Source organism: Haplochromis burtoni, unplaced genomic scaffold (assembly GCF_018398535.1).
Source record: "Haplochromis burtoni strain Fernald_Lab_line unplaced genomic scaffold, NCSU_Asbu1 Contig_150, whole genome shotgun sequence".
Taxonomy (NCBI): Eukaryota; Metazoa; Chordata; class Actinopteri; order Cichliformes; family Cichlidae; genus Haplochromis; species Haplochromis burtoni.
The window spans coordinates 403952-411130 of record NW_024582511.1 but is presented as its reverse complement, the minus strand read 5'-3'; positions in this window follow the sequence as shown (position 1 = coordinate 411130).

The window sequence follows — 7179 nt, the reverse complement described above, 5'->3', positions numbered from 1 at the left end:
TTAAGTTGCTTGAAGACGTTTCACCTCTCATCCGAGAAGCTTGAACTGAAGAAGCTTCTTGGATGAGAGGTGAAACGTCTTCAAGCAACTTAAACAAGTCCAGACGCTTTTCTTTCCAAGCTCCTTAGACTATGATTACCTGGATGACTGAGAACCTTCACAGACACTTCATTCACACGTTGACCGTTTGATTTCAGATCCACTGTCTCAGTGCTGAAGGACCTGACTGCAAGTGAACGCAGCATCAGGGGTGAGTGAGCAAGCTCTTGTCTACTTTCTCTTTCTATCTTTTGTTTCTTTCTTCTCCTTTTTACCTTGTTCATCTTCTCTTTTTCTCCCCTTCAATAATCACCTTTCTTCTTTAATCTCCCCATATTATCTGTTCTTTCCTCTCTCTCCTCTTTGTTCTTCTCCTCCAGTTTCCCTCTCTTCCTGAAGCCTTTTTACCTTTTGTTACTTTGGGTTTCTTCTCATCTTTACCGCTCCCCATCTCTTGTCTCCATCTGCCAAATCTCCTCCGTACTGTCTCGCTGCTTTTTTGCCTTCACTCTGTAATCCCCCATTTTTGGTTTCCTACATTTACATGAAGGTTGGTGCCTGATGACTCAGGCCTCCCACCTTCCCTTCCTCTACTACAATCCATCTGTACGTCTCATCTGTTCCCTCCAATCCTGTGCATCATAAAACATGACCCAATCTTTAAAAGCAATCAAACAAAAAGAAAATACACACCAATGTGTTTAAAAAGAGACACAGAAAAGGGAAACTGGCTGTGAACCATGCAGCATGTAGAGCTGGATTCCCAGAAAAGGCAAGTCCTCTGAGAGAAAACACAAAACGATCACAGTAGGTGCACTAAAGTGTTTTGCGGGGGTATGGCAAGAATATTTTTGGCTGAAATGAAATGTCTATTTTCTCCCTTTGGAAGTAGGAAGAGAAGAAAAAAATGGAGAAAACAAAAACAAAGAGGCTCTCTCTGTGAACAGGAGGAAACCCAGCTGTAGAGTTTAAGGAGCAGGAGGAAGATGATGGGGAATACAGTTGTTGTGGTTCGCCGTTAATGCCTCGACTCTTCAGGGAGCGACAGATGAGCGGCTGAAACAAAACTCCCCACAACAACACACACAGAGGGAGAGCAGGAGGAGGAACAGGCAAACACACATGACGGCAGGATCTTAAAACAGGAAGTGATTTTCTTTCCAACCTGGCTGGAGGGGCAGCACCAAGCCTGAATTCGTGTACGGGATAATCGCGTGAATCCAAGCAGCTCGTTAAATCCTCATGTTTCATCTGCAGACCAAAGATTTTCCGAGGGACAGAAAAAGAAAAGTAGATTTTTCTCTGTTCTGTGTCAGAAAGAAGTGTTTGACCGGCGCCTTTTGGCTCCGTCTGCTTTGTGATCTGCACATCTTTGGCGCTCTTATTTACTGAATGATCCCATCCTGCAGACCTCAGGTAATTTTTCCTAAATATCCCACAGATTAATCAAACGTCTGAGTCTCTGAAACCTCCTAATATGTCTATCAAACAGTTTCTTTTTCAGAGGAGCATGTGATCATATTTCATGGCTGTAATGTTTCGTGTGTGTGTGCGTGTGTGTGTGTGTGTGTGTGTGTGTGTGTGTGTGTGTGTGTGTGTGTGTGGTTGAGGCAAAGATTCACGGCTCTAACTGGTTCTGACTGGTACCAGTACTGGTACTGTTTATCACGGTGGAAACATCTAGTGTGGATCGAGCTCCACAGACTGACACATGCTGCAGGAAGCTCTGCAGGCAGCTTGGCCTGATTAGAAGTCCTCACCTGTCTAATGACAGGTGAATCTGGAGTTACAGGAGAGAGGAAAATCTAGGAAAACTGTTTTTGATGAGTCATAACAGAAGGTGCGACGGCACACAGTGACTGGATAGACTGGATGAAGTGGGCGGCAGGAGGACAGAGGCGAGACCATAGAGAGTAATGCAGAAAATAGTCTAGCACAGTCTTATACCAGCTTCACTGAGCTCCCCAGACTCTAAAGCTGTTATTCGCACAAAGCCTTTCAACAGACATAGACACTGGATGAGAGGATTGAGGGCTAAGTTATGAGCTAATGCTAACTAGTCTTGAACTGCATTCATAGTCTGTATGGCAGCATCACACAGATGCAGATACCCGTTAATTAGTGCTCAGAAACATGCAAATGAAATCTTAAAACTGGAACTCAAACTTCTTGGATCATCTGTTAGTGTGATTAACTACACAGGTGATGGCAGGTGATGTCCGCCTTCTTTGAAGCACCTTTCTGGTTTAACCTGTACTGAAGAATGTTCTTCTTCATGACTGTGAGTGTGCTGGCAGTGACTGGTTGGACTTTTGTCTCCATCCATCGAAGCAGCTTCTCCAGCAGCAACCTGCAGGTGGAAACTTTCTCACGGTTCATTATGTTTTAGATACTCTCGCCAACTCACAAGTTATTTACAAGACAGCTCCAATTAGCACCGTGTCCTGCAGCTAAAGCCTGGCCATTATCTTCTGCTTCAGTCCTTGGTACTTCGGTCTTTTCCGCCTGACACGCAGCGCTTTGTTTACAGTTTAGCAAACGCTCTTATGTCTTCCGTCTTTTAGCTGCAGTTTTATCCACCTCGCATTACTTTTCATCTTCTCGGCCACCGCCTCCTATTGTTTGTCATTACAGATCTTCCTGTGTGCAGGTTTGTTTGTTGTTGTTGTGCCGGTGCAAAACTGGGATGAGTCAAAGCGATGCAGTCGACATTTTACTGCTTTAACTAACGCAACGCCTGGGATTGGCTGTTTGCCAGCGCCTTTCATTCGCTGCGATTGACTGTGAGATGCAGAGCTTATCTGAAAAATCAGATGAGTTAACTGAAGCTTTTTTTTTTGCAGAAACGAGTCTGAAAGATGGCGGATGTCCATTCGGCCTTATTTCTGTTGTTGTTACCCTAATGAGTTGACGCACTCAGAGGCTCGGGGCTTCTGTTCAGTTTGAGAAACATCAAATTTTTCCCTCTTCAAAGATGCAGAAAAACTTGGAGGAAAAGGAACAATGAACGCCTTTAAGTTTATCGGCCTGGTCTTGCTTTGTCCTTTCCTCCCCCACTTCCTGCCAGATGAGAGAAGATCTCAAAGACGTCTTGCTAATGAGCGTGCCCCGAGGGAGGCGAGGATACGCCGGCATATTTCTGAATAAACGCTAAATGCACTATCATTTTAACAACGTGCCATAATGGATGAGGCTGCAACCCAGACAGACAGGTAATCAATCTGTCATTCATTCTATCAATCAACATCCTGTGTGGGAATTTAGCAAACGGCCGCCTCAGTGTGTTCATGTGACAAATGTTTAAAAAGCTTTTTTATTTGCGACTTCTTTTTGTTTGGTACCTTCCCTCAACCCTGTTTTTCATTTTTCCTTCAACGGTGCCTCAGTTTTCCACCCATCACTTCTACTTTTCTCACTTCTTTTCCTTTTCAGCAGGAGGAGCTCTGCCAGTGCGCCTCCATCAGGCAAAAACTGAGACCAATGTTTTCATCCTTCTTCTGTTTTGATACCTTTAAGTTAAATATCAGTGTTTGAGGTGTTTACAGGGATAAATGCCATGAAAGTTTCATTCAATATTCTTACTCTCTCTTCCAGCAAGTAAGATACTCCACTAAGTCTTGACCTTTTCCATAAGAGATATAAGGTGATATCTCAGGTGATCATAGAGTACAGAAGCCCCACCCACCAATCCAAAGTTATTTACAAAAAGGAGGAGCTAAAATCCTCTGCTGTGCTTCAGAATGAACTGTATCCTCCAGGCCTGAAAATAATGAAACCTGTCCCTGTCGCTAGAGACTCCACAAGGCCACGCGTTCACAGCCCTGTACCAAAAAACAAAAACAAAAAAACAAACAGTTTTGTCTCTAGGAGCGTTTAGCAGCTGCACGTTTTCCCACTGACAGGACCTGAATTATGAGGGAGCTTCATCAAATCCAGGATATCTTTTCCTTATCTGGCTACCCTTACCTAACAGCATCAAGACTCAGAGATCACACCAGGGTGTTTATCAGCTTTACAAGTAAACCCAGGCTTTATCATTCAGGCTATGGAAGATGAGGAGGGGACAGTGTCCGCAAACATGCAAAGCTATGCTGGCAGCAGACCTGGGTAAATGAGTCTGGACTGGAATAAGAGAAAACACTTTAAACTTCATTAGACACACTGCAGCAGTTAAAACTGTGCGCGTGTGATAGGAAGATATGTCTTAATATTAAACAATGTGTGTGCTTTAAGTGCTTTGCCTGGAAAAACTCCATTAATAAAGTGTATTTTTAGCCAGGAAGGAACACTGGCCAAGTTTAAGTTAACAGACTTATTAGTATCACAGCTCCATCATTAAGAAAGACTATATGTTGACTATAATTACAATCTGGCACTCTGTTGTGCTGCTTAGACGTTTTCATATGTATGTGAACAGTTTATTCTTTCAGCTGGTTTTGAGGCGCCTAAAGAATAAAAATAAGAACAAACTGTAGGTATGCTGCAATTTTTTTAACGGGTAACAAAGCACAGGCTGTCATCTTTTCAGACCGTATCAATTTTAACATTGTTTGCAGCCAATAGGTGAAAACCAGGAATAACAAAAGAATCTCTGTCTTTTATTTGTGTTCTTCACTTTACGTCATCTGTGAAACGCTGAACCCAGAGAGGGCTCTTCCAGGAATGGTGACACTCTTTTGCAGAGAAATTAGAAACGGGAACCTGGAACGAGTTTGGGAAGCAGATGAGGAATTATTAGCAAAAAAGAGTAAAAGATCTGACCTTATCATATGCCTACACCCATCACTCAGGTTTTAGTGAAGGACAAATACAAAAGGCCCAGCTATAGTTTTCTCCACCCTTTCTCTCCGCAATAATAACCCTGTACTCACTGAGTTAATAACAAGGTATCAGAAGTATGTTGAAATAAAGCAGATTAATCCTCGGAGACTCAAACAGGTATTTATGTTGAAGAATCAGACAGCTGCACCTCTTTGGTTTGCTAATGCAGTGCAGGCCGTCGTCTCCAAGGAGCGCTTAAGAGAAGAAAAAAAAAATCACGACTCTTTGAAGCAGTTTCACTTTCAGAAATCAGCCTCTTGTGGACTGGAGCGTTCTGACAGAGTGAATTATCAACAGCAACACGCCAGCCTCCATCTGAGCCTCACAAACATTTCCATTTCCCATTTTCTTCTCATCTCCCTGTGTCTCACTGCTTCCATGGTTTGCAAAACAATCAGCTTCAATCACCCTTTTTTTCATTAGTGTCGAAAATTTTAACAAATTGTGTCCCTTTTGATGATTGCCTAATTATTCCCTTTCATTTATGTCGCATATCTAATTGAACAAGCCCTTCATCTTTTCCTCTCCGGGTACATTTGCCTCTGTTCTGCCTGTCAGGCTGTCGCAGACTTCGGGACACGTCTGATTTTTATTGGCTGAACACGGATTTGCTTCGACATGCCCGTCTCCGAGCTGCAGCTCCTGTAAAGCCGTCTGTTTGTTGTTTTCTTTCAGCTGAACATGTGGCTCTTTAATTCCTGTCACCTTCCCGTTTCTCCAGCCAGTTTTCCAGCGTCGCCTCTTTCTCCTTCAGATTATACAGAGAGAGTCCGGAGAAACCGGGAGCTCAACTTGTCATCTGCATGAATGCACAGATCCCACCTTAAATTCTGTGGCCTGAGGAAATTTACATGACAACTTTGCCCAATTATTCTCCCCTTGGCAATATGAACAGTAAAAGCGTCACGCATGGTCAGGCGGTATCAACGCGTAGCTCCCTCTCTCTCTGACAGTTTACAGAAGCTGCTCTACAAGCCAAACAGGTTTTCGGCCTTCAAGGACGTCCGCGACGGCGACCGTGCTGTCAGCTTCTGTCACACTGCAGAGTGTGAGATCCAGATTTTCAAAATCTTCCTCTCCTGGAATTATTAAGTACTCTGCTGTTTACTCTGGACATTGGTCTTCTGGCCTGTGCTTCGCTCACACCTGTAAGGGTCTCTGATATATTTAAACCCTTTCAGCTTTTTGTGTTTGTCCCCTTCTGTTGGGATTTATCTTTATCTGTAAGGCTAATATCTCATAATTGGCATCACAAATTTGTGTTTTTACTGCTCACAGTGTATTGTAGAGAAGGAAGTAGACTGTTACCCTGATACTAACAGACACAGACTAAAACCCATCACAGGAATGTGGCCTCAGTCACAAATCTGCTCTTATACGCACTATACCTCCTTTTTAACCCTACACTGCAAGGTAATAGGTAGTTGCCATGGTGATGGGTGAAGTGGCCAGAAAGCTGCAGAAGAAGAAACCTGAGCCCACATCGGACCTAAGGCCACCCTAAACTGTCCTGTTTGACGTACATAATAAAATGCGTTTACTGTCTGGGTGTCTCCGGAGCGAGCAGAGAGACACACAGCCTTTTTTTAAACTTGAACCTTCAACTGCTTTATAAATTTAAGAAAATGCCCTTTGAGCATATTTGTCTTTACTCTCTCATAAAATGAACCTAACACTTCCTGATTTTGTACTTTTGTTGGTTTTTTTTTGCATATTTGTCACACTTACATGTGTCAGATCATCAAACACATTTGAACATTACAGTTTTTCTCGATTGCTAAAACCCATTTCTTGAAACTACGCCTCATATCCTCACAACAGTAAACACAAATCCATAACATCTCACTTAATTTCCCAAACATCCTATTTCCAGGTCAAAATGAAGCTCTACACCCAAAACTATTCACTCCTGCTGAAAAACCAAACTTTGCCCTCAGACATCAAACACAAGCCCTCAAAAACACACACACTACAACAGAGTTTTGCACACTGGTACAATTAATTCAAAACAATAGTTCCAAAACAGATAGGTTGCTTATGGTTCTCCCCTTCAAAACCCTTGTCACATGATAAACACAATAGACGCAACCAATGTATGTACAGTGGCACATTGTCATTCATGTACTATACAGTACAACACACACCAGAAACATTATCCCACCTCAGCATCTTGTCTTTGGTCTGGGTCAGGCCAGAGAATCTCATCCACATCACAGGCTATATTGGCCCCAGCCAGGCAGCGGGGTTAAAATCCTCTTGCATGCCTGATCCACCCCTGGCATGCATCTACTGATATGTCTAGGCAGGCCTCTTCCATGG